We start from the raw sequence: 14,172 nt of genomic DNA, 5'->3' as shown, positions 1-14,172 counted from the left end.
TTATTGCATCATTAGCATTCAATCAAACAGATCCCTCTATGAGAGTTCCATAGTTAAAGCCACTTCTACAAACATTGTATAAGAGGGAGAGACTGACCTTTTAATAATTTCCGGTAATCCTCTCTAATAAAATGGTAATATGCAAATTAACCATCACTCCGCTACATAAGCCACGCCCACCAGCCAAGCCACACCCATCAGCCAATCAGGGCGAGTATGCAAATTAACCCCAATCCAAGATGGCTACAGCCACAATGAGCAAGGTTTCCCAGGTAACAGAGCAAGCCAAGCTTTCCATAGCCATTGCAGGCCTAAGCCTCCACTCAAGCTACAAAGTTTCAATTATAGAAGGTAAACAAATTCAAACAAATGGCGGCAGAATGGAGCTTGAGAGAGCAGGCCAGGGTTGCCGGCGGCAACAGGGGAAGCAAAGCTTTCCACACACCCTGGCCGGGCTCACCCGCTTAAGGCTACAAAGTTTCAATTGTAGAAGGTGAATTAACTGCCACAGAGATGGCTGCCGCCCCGGAGGGAGCAGCAGACTTGGCTCTGCTCCAGGCTACAAAGTTTCAATTGTAGAAGGAAAATAAATTCCAGATACCAGGGCCTCCCCTTGGGTTGCCAGGGGGCGTGGCCGGCCTGCAAACCACCACAGGCCCCTTGCTCAGGCCGCTCCACGCCCCAAGGGAATCCCACCCTGATCCGGGACACCCTTCAGGGCAAACCAGCTGGCCCCCACCCGTGCACCAGGCCTATATCCTATCTAATAAAAGAGTAATATACAGATTGGTCATCACTGCAACACACAATATAGCTGCCCCCATGAGGTCAAAGGTCCTGCCCCCATGTGGACACAAGATGGCCACCACAAGAAGGCCAGCAGGAGAGGGCAGTTGGGAGGCACCCGGCCTGCAAGGGAGGGCAGTTGAGAGGGACCAGGCTTGCAAGGGAGGGCAGTTGGAGGTGATCAACCCTGCAGGAGAGGGCAGTTAGGGGTGACCAGGCCGGCAGAGGAGGGAAGTTGGGGGCAAACAGGCTGGCAGGGGAGCAGTTAAGCATCAACCAGGCTGGCAGCGGAGTGGTTAGGGGGTGGTCAGGCTGGCAGGCAGAAGCGGTTAGGGGCAATCAGGAAGGCAGGCAGGCAAGCAGTTGGGAGCCAGCAGTCCTGGATTGTGAGAGGGATGTCCGACTGCCCGTTTAGGCCCGATCCTAGGGCCTAAACGGGCAGTCGGACATCCCTCCAGGAGTCCCAGATTGGAGAGGGTACAGGCTGGGCTGAGGGACAACCCCCCGCCGTGCACGAATTTCGTGCACCGGGCTTCTAGTTCATAATAATGGTGGCTACCTGTACTAAACACTAAGTGCTAGGCCTCATATTAACAACTTTGCAAACATTATCTCGTTCAATTAATTTTCAAAATCACCACATGAGATCTGTATTTTTATCCCCCATTTTCCAGATGAGGTAATTGAAGATTAATGTAGTAGACATGACTTGTTTTTGCCTGCCCAGCTCTCCTTCCTTTGAGTACCAGCCTGCCCTTCATTCTGTAAATACTGGGGATTAAAATCCCAACTCTGTCCAATCACAGAACCACAGAGATAGACATGTGACCAAGTTAAGCCAATTAGACTCTATTCTGGGAATTTGAACTCTGAGTAGAGAAATATTCAGAATCAAAAGCAGTTAAAGTGGAGTTGTCAGAGCTGAGTAACCTAAAGATCCAAGATGTTTAACATCCCTGCCAAGATCCTTGGACCTGCCCTGGATCCTGTCCTTCTCAAAGCCTCAGTTTCAGCTATTCCTTTGATTCCGGGAATGACCCCATTTCCTTCCAACACATTCCTTTTAAGAGTGCTTATGTTAGCCAGAGCTGGTTCCTATTCCTTGCAACCCAAGAACAGCAATTGATATACTTACAAGGCATTCAGTAATTGCTTCAACCTCACAGGTACTAAGTGAAAGTTGGGATTTTAACTGAGGTCTGTAGGACTACAACATAGTTATGCTGATTCACTCACCCTGTCTCACTCAGCCCATGGCTTTTATAGTTCTTGTAGCAACAGGTTTTGTGATTTTTGCTTTTCTGCTTAAGACTTTGGCCAGTTTCTTATTGGTACAACACTTCAGCCATTATCGGGGCTGTTCTGTTTTGTTTCTGCCAGAAAGCACAATGCTAATACTAATCCTATAATGTCAGACAAGTCGCTTCAACTATTTGGGTGGCCACCTCCTCCTCCATTGATGACATAAAGGGGGGAAACTCCAATAACTACAGGCAGCTTTCAAAGGACAAAGGATGCAGGTAGTTAGAGGGTCCTCTCTTAGCTGAGCAGAGGCAATGGAAGACAGTCACTAAGACAGAGCCAAACTGCCCAAAAGCCTGAGGAAGCCATCTGGGGCCTTGGAGACGGACAACCGAGCCCAATAATTTTTAAACTTGTTCATCCTCTCACATCAAGTTTTTTTCTGAGCATATACCTCCTTTCCAATGTGTACATTATTTTTATAAATGGTCAGCATTTACTATAAACCATGATATCATATTTAAAAATATGCAAAAATATTCTAAAGAATACACTATAATATTTCATGAATGCACCTGCATGATTATTTTCTGTAGTTCCTAGAGTTCCCACACTTACTGTGGACACCACTGACTTAGAGATCAAGAGAAAAAGATCCCTGTAATAAGTCCAGGTAAATTCTTTTGGACCCTGGTTCTTGCTGAAGAATTTTTAAGGCCTTCCCCTACTCCTGAGGTCTGCATATGAAAATAGTGTTCATATTAATAAATTAGCACTTGTTTTATTACATTAATTTTTATGTCTATTCCCCATCAGATTGTGACGTTCTTTTTTTTTTTTTTTTAATTGATTTTTTACAGAGAGGAAGGAAGAGGGATAGAGAGCTAGAAACATCGATGAGAGAGAAACATCGACCAGCTGCCTCCTTCACACCTCCCACCGGGGATGTGCCCGCAACCAATGTACATGCCCTTGACCGGAATCGAACCTGGGACCTTTCAGTCCGCAGACCGACGCTCTATCCACTGAGCCAAACCGGTTTTGGCAGATTGTGACGTTCTTAAGGGCAGGAGCTGTGTCATACTTATCTTTGCCTTCTCAGTGTACAGCTCTGACATAGCATAAGGCACAAATGGGTGACTAATAAACAGCTGTTTCGTTTAATAGGAGAACCCTGCTCCCTCGGTAACCCTCCTTCTGGAGTTGCCAGCCCAGGCATCCCTCTCCTTCATGTCGGTCAAGACTGGGTCACCACTGTCCCTGAGGTCATCAGGGCAGTTGGCTAAGGGTCCCAAAGCCAGACAGCTCTTATCACAAACAAATAACACATTTTAAACCCAAATACAGAACTATCAAGAATTTGGCCTTGGCCCAGCCGGCGTGGCTCAGTGGTTGAGCATCAACTTATGAACCAGGAGGTCATGGTTCAATTCCCAGTCAGGGCACATGCCTGGATTGCAGACTCGATCCCCAATGTGGGACGTGCAGGAGGCAGCCAATCAATAATTCTCTCTCATCACTGATGTTTCTCTTTCCTTCTTCCTCTCTGAAATCAATAAAAAAATATTTTGGCTTTGGGCCTCAGAGAAGCAAATCTATTAAAATAGAAATGTCTAAAAGCTATCTTTGCCTTTAGATACAATCTCTACTGAAGGAATGAATGGGCAGTTTCCAATATGGGCTTTCTGAGTTTACAGTGCAACGGAAGACACACTCACGTGTGTCTCTGTTTCTCCCCCATCGCTATTATGAAAGAACCTCCTGTGGCATTAGGACCGTCCATGGTGAATTGCATTTCTGTAGTTCTTTGGTCTGGAGGCACTTAGGTTTTGCAATCAAGGTCTTTCACTGTGCTCAGGTCAGGAAATCATGCATATGTTTCTGGGCTTCCCTAATCCCTTGACTCTATATTATGAGAGTTTATGGAGGCGTAGGTTACAGCTTGCATTTTTGTGAGATTATGCAACTGAGTCTTCCTTGGCGTCCCAGAAGAAGCCTGGGAAAACTCACGGTTTCAAGCTTTCCTTTTTCCCAGTGGAGAAAGTGGAATTCCATTCCTTTGTCCCGCTGCTTTGCCCCACAGAGGACAGAGCTGTGTTGGAGAACAACTGTCCAAGTAAGGTCCTGCACTCCCATCCCCCGGGGGCTGTCCAACCAGCTTCAAGGACTGTTCCCCCAACATTTTCAGATGATGAAACAAAGGACGCTCAGACCACATCCCCTGCCTGGTCAATGAGGTAGAACAACCCACAGCAGGAAGGAAGAGCAAAAGACAGAGAGAGACAAGGAACTAAAAATGTCCATGCTGTCTGCCATCCCTCACTGAGCAGGTTATCTAACCGGAAATAGGGGCTGTTTCTTTTGAGATGTTGGTCCTAATCCAGAAGGTTCTCTCATGGAAGCCAGAGCTGTCTGAAGCTCGACTCCGAGTCCTTGGACAGGACAGACCTCACCCCACAGAGGATCGATTCAAGCCCCTTTCCTCCAGCACAGATGCTGTCTCCGCTATTTGCATTGGGCTCCTTCAGAGGCAAACCAATGCAGGGCAGTCCGCACACGGGTCTCAGTTCTATCCTCTTGCTCCCCATCCAGAACGGGCTGGAACACCAATACCACCGCGCAACAGGCCATCTCAAGTCTATGCACTTGAGTGCATAGACTTGTGGCTCAGTAGTTGAGCATCAACCTTGACCGACATGAAGGAGAGGGATGCCTGGAGATCACGGTTCAATTCCCAGTCAGGGCACATGCCAGGGTTGTGGGCTCGATCCCCAGTAGGGGGCGTACAGGAGGCAGCCCATCAATGATTCTCTCTCATCATTGATATTTCTCTCTTTCTCCCCCCTCCCTTCCTCTCTGAAATTAATAAAAATATATTTAAAAAAAGAAAGAAAGTTGTGTGTGTGTGTGTTTAAAGTAAAATAGAAAGGAAAAAGTCTTGATAGTGTTTCCCCTCCAACAGAGCTGATTAGTTATGGGCTTTCTCCTGGCTCATTGCTATTCAGCGAAAAGCAACCAAATGGAACCCCTCCCCCGCCCCCTCTGTGGTTCCCTGAGAAATTCACAATGGACAGACCAAGGGAGTGTCTTTCCTGGGCTGGGTTTTTCTCTCTGAATCGGTGGACAAAAATATTACTGTAGCGTTTGTCCTCCTGAGCCCGGAAGAGAAGGAAATGTTCACCCTGGAACGTTCTGAAACGTCTCCTTGAGCTCCCATTGTGGCCTGAGATTGAGAGGTCTTAGGGCTGTCGGCACAATCCAGCCGCCCCTTTGTGGCGGGGTGACAGGCCTTACAAAGAGGGCGGCCTCTTTTATCTGCTCATGCTGGCTGCCAATGGTGCAAAAACCAGTTTAAATATTTTCCCACAGGATATATGCTAATTGAAGAAAATGTATATAACGCAGACAAGCCAAATACTTCCACCACTTAAAGGTACCCACTATTCATACTTAATGTGTATATCGTACCTGTCTTTTTTCTATACATACGTTTTCTTTTTGACCAAAAATATATCAACTACATATATATGTGTGTTTTAAGTACTTTTTTACTTAAAAAATTACACTGTATATTTTTCATATAAGATATTCTGGAAATTTGTTTATAAAGGGTTTTATATATATACGTATATGTATGTATATATACTAGTATATTGTATATGTATTTTTTTCTTCTTATGTTATGAGTATACCATAATGTACTTAAGCAATCTCCTATTTTGGGACACATCTGAAATTTTTCCTATTGAAAAAATTCTTTGGATAAAATCTGCACTTTGGACACATTTATGGTAATTTCTTAAAGATCAATTACTAGCAGAAAAATTGCAATTCCAAAGGTAAACAAATGATAAGTCTTTGGACACATCACCAAATGGCTTTCCAAAAAGATTATACCAATTTAGCAGCTACGCATAAAATTATTTTTAATCTCTGACATTTTGATAGGCACCCACCAAAATCGGTTCTATTACTGTTTTAGTTTGCATTTATTCAAATAGATATTACACTAAGCATTTTAAAAAATGTATTGCTCCTTTGTAGTGTCTCTGTTGTGAATGCTCTATTCCTACTTTTACCCAGTTCTCTATTGGCAACTGAGTATTTTCTATACCGATGTATAAGAAATCTATATATTGCATTCCATAAAGCAATCACCAAGACCCTACAACTTTCTTTCCTCAGTTTGATGTTTGACTTTCAATATTATTTATTGTGTGGGGCACATAAAATCATTTTTTTTCTTTTTATATGTTTACTAAAAATATAGAGAAACAATAAGATAAAGTATAATCACCTAAATATCACTACCCAGAATTAATCAAGACATGCAGAAATTTTTACTTTTAATATAATTCAAACCATTCAAATATTTTCTTTTATGGTTTCTATCTTTCTTGTTATTCTCATAAATAGCTCCCTTACTCTATAACCACCTGCATTTTCTCCTAGTCCTTAATTAACATGTAAATAAATCTTTAATTCATCTGGAATAGTTTTGGTAGAAGGTCAGGGTGTAATGTTACATCTTTCCAAATTCTCCTTCTTCTGCCCAGTATATATCCATGTCTATAAAGAATAGATATCCAGCCCTAGCTGGTTTGGTTCAGTGGATAGAGCGTCAGCCTGAAGACTGAAGGGTCCCATGTTCGATTCAGGTCAAGGGCACATGCCCAGGTTGTGGGCTTGATCCCCAGTGGGGGACTTGCAGGAGGCAGCCAATCCATGATTCTCTCTCATCATGGATGTTTCTATCTTGCTCTCCCTCTCCCTTCCTCTCTAAAATCAATAAAAACATATTTTTTAAAAAGAATAGATATCTAGGTCTCTTCCTGTATAACTGTGGAATCATGAATATTGGGAACTGAGAGGAAGCCAAATAGTTCTGGCAAAAGCAAGAAACTATACCAATAACAATAAAACCAATCAGCATGAGTGGCCACACACAATAGGCAGGTCATAGGGAGGTCCCGCACCAGGTGGTGAGATGACAGAAGACCCACAGATGACAAGAGTGAGCTGGCTGCTCACACTCCATTGCTAGCCCTCAGTCTTTTCCTCACTGCCACCTGCTGCCACCTCCTGGAGGGTAAAACTCACGAAGATGAGACAGCATTAAGGCATCTTGAACCATGTGAACCCAGTGGGAAGTCTAGTGACCAGGACTTGATGGCCACGAGGTTAGACAGTGGAGACACCCGGGAGGGAGACAGACCTTCCTCAGTGCCATGTCTGGGTGACGCAGTGACAAGCTATGGTATATGGAAGATGGTTAGTGACTTCAACATTACATACCTCGCCTACTCCTAACAACGTGGGAGTGACATGGTATGATTTAGCTTAGACAATGCTCCGCCCTTACTCTTTTTAACTCGCAAGTTATGTTACTGACAGTGAGATGTCCAAGTCAGTTAAAATAAAACGTTGAGTTTATTTTCATTGCTGCAGAAATTGACAGTAGTTTTTTCAAAATGCTTGGTGACAACGTTTTTTCTCCAGAGGCTTCTGGCTGACTATTTTTGTTGTTGTTTGTTTCAAGTATTTTCATAGTTGCTCACTGAGGCATTTTTATAACGGCTGCTTTAAAATCTTTGTCAAAAAAACTCTAACATCTCTGTCAGGTCGCTGTTGGCATTTATCCATTGTCTTTTTAAATTTCATTTCAGATCTTCCAAGTTCTTGGTGTGACAAGTGATTTTCAATGGGAAATTTGACATCTGAGCTATTGTGTTCTAAGACACGGGATCTTATTTAAACCTGTTTTAGCTGGCTTGCTCTGACACTGCTACACAGGGGAATGGGGTGGGGGTAGAAGTCAGGACCCCCCCACTCCTTGGCCATTGACACTGGAGGGGGTTGGTCTCTGTTCTCTTCACATAGGAAAAGGTTTGTAAAGTGTATTTATCACCTCTAGGTCGCTGGTTCGATTCCCAGTCAGGGCACATGCCCGGGTTGTGGGCTTGATCCCTGGTAGGGAGCATGCAGGAGGCGGCTGATTGATGTCTCATTTTCATATCAATGTTACTCTCTCTCTTTCCCTCCCTCCCTCTCTTTCTCTCTCCCTCCCTCCCTCCTTCTCCCTCTCCCTTCCATCCCTCTAAAAAGAGAGATGTCCAGGTAGGTAAGCCATCAGCACCAAGAGGTCTAGCAGCAAGTAACGAACACCCAGTCGTGGGAACTAGGAGAACGAGGAAGGTCCCAATTTCTGTAAGAAGTGTGCTATGGGAAGTGACGGGCAAGGAAGGACCCTATCCCAGAGGAGCTGGGTTACTGGGCAGGTTATAAGGAATCTGAGCAGCATTCAGATGTAGGGACTGAGTGAAGAAACGAAACCACTTACTAGAAATGCAATGAGAGTCATGAGGTGGGCACAGGTCAAAATTAGACGGGGATTAACAAGGAGACTGGCTTGTTGCTGACTGTCTGGCACAGTTTGGTTAATACATAGAGCTCAGAGAGTGGAAAGATGACAAACACTTGGTCAGGAATGCATTTGGCCTTTCCACAAAGCAGTGTTTATTACGGTTCCCATAACGTTGAACTTGACAGAGACTTTTATCTGAGGGTCTCAAAGCACCTTAGGAATAGTGATGCTGGACATCAGCACAGAGGAGAGGGTTCAAAGCTCTCCACAGATACTCACTAGTTTTCCCCACACTTTGTGATCCTCCTGTCCAATCCCCTTTTCCTACAGCCTCTAGCCTGTGTCCCCAAACAGGTCCTCTCCACCAACCTCTTAAAATAAAGTCCCAGGGCCTATCCTGGTCGGGGTGGGTGCGATTCAAATCTTCTCAGCCCAATCAAGAGTCAGAAGCAATCACAACTCCTCCAGCTCTGAGTCCTAAAATCTGCCATGTTTCCGAGAACCAGCCTCACTCTTAGGCCATTTTAAAAATATATATTTTTATTGATTTCAGAAAGGAAGGGAGAGGGAGAACGAGATTGAAATATCAGTGATGAGAGTCATTGATTGGCTGCCTCCTGTACACCCTCCACTGGGGATGGAGCCCACAATCCGGGCATGTGTCCTTGACGGGAATCAAACCCGCGACCCTTCAGTCCACAAGCCAATGCTCTATCCACTGAGCCAAACCGGCTAGAGGTTGGCCCATTGTTTTTTTGTTGTTGTTGTTATTTTTTGATGCCAAAAATCCTATCTTCTCTGTATCTCAGCCCATGTTATGTCAGTCCGGGAACATCCTGTCACTCTCTTGCCCAAGACCTGGAGTGAGTAGGATTCTTGTAAATTAGCTTGTGTTCTTTTAACCCTGACCTTTTCTAAGAATTGGAAACAGGAGAGATAGCCTGAGGAAAGAATTGATAAGCTGGACTTGATTAAAATTTAAAAGTTCTGTTCTGTGAAAGATAAAGTCAAAAGAATGAAAAGACAAACCACAGACTGGGAGGAAATATTTGCAAAAGACATATCCGGTAAATGACTATTATCCAAAATATACAAAAAACTCTTAAAATTTAATAATAACATTTAAAAGTTGATTTAAAAATCAGCCATAGACCTTAACAGACACCTCACCAAAGACATACAGATGGCAAATAAGCATATGAAAAGATGCTCCACAACACATGTAATCAGGGAAATACAAAATAAAACAACCATGAGATACTACTATCCATCTATTAGAATGCCCGAACTCCACAAGATCGACACCACCAAATGCTGACAAGGATGTGGAGCAACAGGAACTCTCATTCACTGTTGGGGGGAATCCAGAATGGCGTGGTCACTTTGGAAGGCAATTTGGCAGTTTCTTACAAAACTCAATATTCTCTTCCCATACAGCCCAGAAATCATGCTTCTCAGTATTTACCAAAAGGAGTGGAAAACTTACTTCTATACAAAAACTTCATAGAAGCTTTATTCATAACTGCCCAAACTTGGAAGCAACCAAGATGCCTTTCCGTAAGTAAATGGATAAATAAGCAGTGGTACATCCAAACAATGAACTAAAAAAGAAAGGAACTAACTATCAAGTCGTGAAGACATGGAGGAGACTTAAATGGATATTACTAAGTGAAAGAAGCCAACCTGTAAAGGCTACATTCTGAATGAATCTAACTACGTGACATTCTGGAAAAGGTAAAAATATGGGGACAACAAAAAGATGAGTGCTTGCCAGGGGTTAGCGAGGAGGGGGGGAGGACTAGGCAGAGCACAGAGGATTTCTAGGTGAAACTACTCTGTATGATATTATAATGGTGGATACATGTCTTTATCCATTTGTCTAAAACCACAGAATGTACACCACCAAGAGTTAACCCTAATGTACACTATGGGTTTACGCTCTGGGTGATAATGACGTGTCATGGTAGGTTCACCAACTGTAACACATGTACTTCTCTAGTGGGGGATGTTGATAATGAAATAAGGAAGGGAGGAAAGGGAGAAAGAAAGAAGAAAAGCCAAGAGCCTGGTGAGGATGTGGGGGAGGGGGCGGTGGCATTATGAGTCCTTGAGTAATGTGTGCTCCCAGCTCTGTGTGCCTGCTAGTCTCTTACAAATGCTGACTAACGCCCTCCCGTCTCCACTTGGAAATGTGAGCTCTTTCCTATGCACTCAGGGAGTGCACTAGATATGACCCCTCGATTGGAAGTGCCAGTACCTCTGAAAACAACCGAGGGCGAGATGACGACGGCAGCCTTGGAGAAAGCTGTTTTCCAGTGCTTGCCATTAGCTCAGCCCAAACTGACTCCATGTGGACCCCCTGGCTCCTGTGCTCTAGAGAAAGCGCCTCCAGCCTTGCTCCGATTTGCTGTCCGGGCTCCAGAGTTGCTGGGCCTGGGCCTGACATTTGGTTTGAATTATATGTGTTGCACAGATCTGCCTGCGGGAATGACAATCTCTCTTTTAGGGTGGCCTCACGGAGCAGGCCTCCCAGAGAAGGCAGAGGGAGTCAAGAGAGAAACTGCTATTTGAACTCAAGCAGGACCTGGTGACCCGGTCATCTTAGCTGGTGAACCCAGGACGGGAATGCTGGGAATCCTTGGCGTGGAAAGTAGAAGTCAGACCCTCAGAGACAAGACAGGTAAATACCATGGCCCAAAATTCTAAAGTGGAGCATAGTTAATCAAAGGGAAAAGTTTCCAGGATCATTTTAAATATAATTCTAGTAATGTCATCCCAAACAATCCCAATGATGATCTAAGTGGGGCTGGCACAAGGACTTTGTGTGTGTGGTTTTTTTAGTTGAAATTTATTAAATTCTTAATGTATGCCAGGACCCATGCAAAACATTAACAAACTAGAGGCCCAGTGCACGAAATTCGTGCACGGGGGGGGGTCCCTCAGCCCAGCCTGCACCCCTCCAATGTGGGACCCCTCGAAGGATGTCCTACTGCCAGTTTACAGGGATCGGGCCTAAACTGGTAGTCAGACATCCCTCTCGCAATCCGGGACTGCTGGCTCCTAACCGCTCACCTGCCTGCCTGATTGCTTCTAACCACTCTGCCTGCCGGCCTGCTTGCCCCCAACTGCCCCCTGCCGCTGGCCTGCTCACCCCTAACTGCCCCCCCTGCTGGTCTGCTCGCCATCACCTTCCCTCCCCACTGGCCTGCTCGCCTCCAACTTCCCCCGTGCTGGCCTGCTCACTCCACTCTGCCCCTCCCCCTGCTGTCCTGATCACCCCCAACTGACCCCCACTGATGGCCTGCTCGCCCCCAACTGACCCACCTGCTGGTCTTCTCACCCCCAACTTCCCCCCCCCCCCACAACGGCCTGATCACTCACAACTGCCCTCCCCTCTTGGCCTTTAACCACCTCTACCTCAGCCCCACCACCATGGCTTTGTCCAGAAGAACATCCGGAAGGTCTCCTGGAAGGTCTCCCAGTCTAATTAGTATATTACCCTTTTATTAGTATAGATAAATATTTCCTCACTCAATCCTCAAACAACTAACTGTATTTGTTGGGTACTGCTGTTCTGCCCATTTTATAGACTCGAACACCAAGATGTACATGGTTACATTAATTGGTCAAGGTCATACAGCAGGTAGGTTTCCCAAATCTGGATTTGAACCTAGACAGTCTGACTCCACAGAGGGAAAACTGGTTTGGAAACCAGCCAAGGGAAAAAAAATGCCTGGAAGCTTCTAGTTGAGCAGGAAATTAAAATGAAGCAATAGCTAATGTGGCCTCTGCAAAAACGGGTCCTATTTTCAGAAGTGTGGTGTCCACTGTCCAAGGGGCAATCATCTGTATTTTGCGTTTGTCAAACCCCATCTGGAGAACTGTGCCCAGGTCTGTTCACTCCACATCAGGAGGCCAGGGAAAAAGTACAGAGGATGGTGAGGGGCTCTGTAAGGCACAAGCAAAGCGACTGAAACTGGGAATTGATTTGTTTTGTTGGTCAAGAGAGGCCCTTTAAGGGACATGGCAGCTTTTTTTAGCCAAAGGGCAAGCAATGGAGAAAGGACTTGCCTTATTCTCAATAACTCCAGAGGGAAGAATGAAAACCAATGGATTTTAGTTGTAGGGAGGCTGATTTCCAGTCAATAAATGAAAAAATTTCTAACCATTAAGACAGATTTTCACCTGGCCCGTGTGGTTCAGTGGTTGAACGTTGACCCATGAACCATGAGGTCACTGGTTGGATTCCTCGATTCCTCGTCAGGGCACATGCCCAGGGTTTCGGGCTCGATCCCCAGTAGAGGGTGTGCAGGAGGCAGCTGATAGATGTTCGTTGATGTTTCTATCCCTCTCCCTTCCTCTCTCTCTAAAATCAATAACAACATCTTACCTAATAATAGACAAACATGTAAAATTGACCATACCTCCGCTACACCCACAGCCAATCAGGAATAAGTATGCAAATTAACCTGACAAAGATGGTGGGTTAATTTGCATATGCAGGGGTGGAGCGGCCAGGAAGAGCAGGATGCCTGCTATGAGGGGGAGGGGGAGCAGCGGAGGGAGCTACAGGAGCGGTGCTCCGCCAGGAGCGGGGACCTGCAGGCTCCCGGGCGGCGGGGAGCGAAGCCAGGGGAAGGAAGGCCTATTCTTGCATGGATATCGTGCAACAGACCTCTAGTTTTTTTTATAAAGAGCTTTCCCCCAGATTATTGGTCCACAGACAACTCTCCCATTGGATGTTACTAGATGTGCCATGGGGGAAATTAGGAATTTCTGGATTAGACACAGTAAACACATCTCTTCATGGCTCAATTCCTCAAACCCTTGAACAGGTTAGCATGCTTAGACTTTCTCCAAGAAGAACATTCCCCAAACTTAATCGACCACAGAATCAGACTCTAGGTGATTAATTTAGTTTTCATGACTCATCTGTTAACATCTCCTGAAGCAAGTACTCTATAAAACATGTTTGGGAGCACTGGACCAAAGCCATCATCAAGGAAATGGGACTCGGAAATGTGTCTCCATAGAGTGTACACATCACGTGAGGAAACAAGATAAATAAAACTCCAAGGGACCCAATGAGCACTCTGTGTGGCAAACGAGGAGGGGCTCCTGTGGAAGCAAGTGATGCCATTGGAGCAGGCTGATCAGGGGGAAATGACGGTCAAAAACAACCGTTTGAGAATCGAAGGAAGAGGTAAGGAAGTTGAACTCCAAAAGCTTTCAGTCACAACCCGACAATCGATCTGGGAAACGGCAAAGACTTGTTTGCTACCAGCGAGCTTGTTTCCAAAGACGCCATTTAAAACCACACTCCATTAAAGACGGTTTGTGTAGGCAGATTACTCTGAGAAAAACTGCATCTCAGACACCTTCAAGGAAGGATAATGAAGCCAATGGAATGGCCAACCTATTTAGAAGGAAGTCAGCAGAAGGGAGTTTCTAAGCCCAAGTGAATTTAAAAATAGAGCTGGAAGAGATGCAAAACTGCCGGACCGCCCCCGCTGTCCTTCCACCTGCACTTCCTGGGTACCTGAGAAGGCCAAGTGCAGGTCTGTCCTCGCCTATTTGGGACTTGTGGCGTGTGTGCCAGGTCTGGAGGGACACCAGAGCCACTTGGTTCTGATCTGCCCTGTGGTGGCCCAGAGTCACTGGGCCCATTTCAGAGTGGGATGGTGCCACCTGTCACTCCAAGTGTGCGCACACACACACACACCAACAAGCCAGTAATGCTTTCAAGGGAGGAGACTGTATTAAAACCTCAAGAGGGAAGA

General features: G+C 45.4%; 1 protein-coding gene and 1 long non-coding RNA gene across 3 annotated transcripts in view; one reads left to right on the top strand and one right to left on the bottom strand.

The window, feature by feature from the left end:
* LOC307094675 overlaps positions 1–6,841 on the top strand; it is a 532,375-nt gene extending 525,534 nt beyond the window's left edge. The window contains exon 2 of the long non-coding RNA XR_013813115.1: positions 6,706–6,841. This is a non-coding gene — a long non-coding RNA (uncharacterized lncRNA). The remainder of the gene's footprint in view (positions 1–6,705) is intronic.
* The window catches only part of MARK1 (microtubule affinity regulating kinase 1), a 126,354-nt gene that overhangs the window by 99,319 nt on the left and 12,863 nt on the right, over positions 1–14,172 (bottom strand). The gene's annotated exons all lie outside the window — the stretch shown is intronic.

The sequence above is a fragment of the Cnephaeus nilssonii genome (assembly GCF_951640355.1).
Source record: "Cnephaeus nilssonii genome assembly, chromosome: 23".
NCBI lineage: Eukaryota > Metazoa > Chordata > Mammalia > Chiroptera > Vespertilionidae > Cnephaeus > Cnephaeus nilssonii.
The sequence above is the reverse complement of the archived record's forward strand: the minus strand, read 5'-3'. Positions and strand labels throughout refer to the sequence as shown.